Here is a 1239-nt window from a genome sequence, read left to right as displayed (position 1 = left end):
CAACATTTGATATTTACTCGATTTCTCATGTAACAATTTTCTTATTTTATTGTAATTAAAAAACGAATGACTGTAGATACTTGAAAATTTCACTGAATGTTTATATTAGCATTTTCTATACACCATAAAATGTTGAAAATATTTTGACTCTTTTTGAGCTGTTTACGGACATTGTCAGTTTTCAATTTTTTTAGTTTTTTTTTCTATAAATATCAATAAATTTTTATTTGTTGGGTAAAAAAGCGTGAAAATTTAATATAATAGGCTCCTGATATATCGTTCTAATAGCAGTTGAAAAATATTAAAAATACATAGGCACAATTTTTTTTTATAAGCATTTAAAGTTCAAATTTTACAACATTTATCAAATTTATAATTTATTAATTATTTTGTAGTTAAAAATAAATTTTTAACTTTTATGGCTAAGGATTGAAAATTTAAAACAAGGCTCCACGTAACTAGGTTATATATAAATTACTTTATTCACAATAATATCATCAAATATACTTGGTAAAATCATAGGCTGACTGACCGTTTTCGCTCAGAATCGTTTTTCTTATACAATGATATTATATCATTGAATTCAAATTTAACACCATCCATTACAGTGACCCACTTGTAACCTACCGTACAGCAGAGCGACATCCACTTATCCACCTTTTTTTTTATATGCCTCATAAAATTTGGGTGGGTAGAATAAAATCTTTGCTCCTTGTGTGAATATAGCTCGCCACGCCACTGAAGAATATCACGTTTAACCATCTAGTAAAAAATGAGACGATGCCGGCAGTGACCTTTGCGTTTGATGGGAATATTGTTCTGTTCTATTCAATCTAAAAGAGAAAGTTTTAACACTAATAATAACACGGCCTGTTGGTCTAGGGGTATGATTTTCGCTTCGGGTGCGAGAGGTCCCGGGTTCAAATCCCGGACAGGCCCGTAAATTTTTTGCAAATTTTCCTTCCCCTTCCACCATCGCGATTAAAACTTTCAATCGCTCCAAACCATTTTTTTTAACCTATTAGTGTTAATCATTTAATATGATTGATTTTAAGCCACGCGTCTGATGATCCCACATGACATTCGTGATTAATTACTTTTGATTATTAGGTACCCATTAATTATTATATAGACAATAGACTATATAGTAAGTTATAATATTATGTATAACAGAGCACGGATTTCTATAATTATGCTAAAAAAAACTTTCTAAAAATATACTCGAAAAATTATTAAATT

General features: G+C 29.5%; 1 non-coding gene across 1 annotated transcript; it reads left to right on the top strand.

Moving 5' to 3' along the window:
• Positions 1–867: 867 nt before the first annotated feature.
• Trnap-cgg (transfer RNA proline (anticodon CGG)) lies at positions 868–939 on the top strand. Its single transcript has one exon. It is a non-coding gene; the product is annotated as a tRNA-Pro (tRNA).
• The last annotated feature ends 300 nt before the right edge of the window (positions 940–1239 follow it).

The sequence above is a fragment of the Metopolophium dirhodum genome, chromosome 5, assembly GCF_019925205.1.
Source record: "Metopolophium dirhodum isolate CAU chromosome 5, ASM1992520v1, whole genome shotgun sequence".
Lineage (NCBI taxonomy): Eukaryota > Metazoa > Arthropoda > Insecta > Hemiptera > Aphididae > Metopolophium > Metopolophium dirhodum.
Note: the sequence above shows the minus strand (reverse complement) of the source record. Positions and strands in the feature narration are given on the sequence as shown.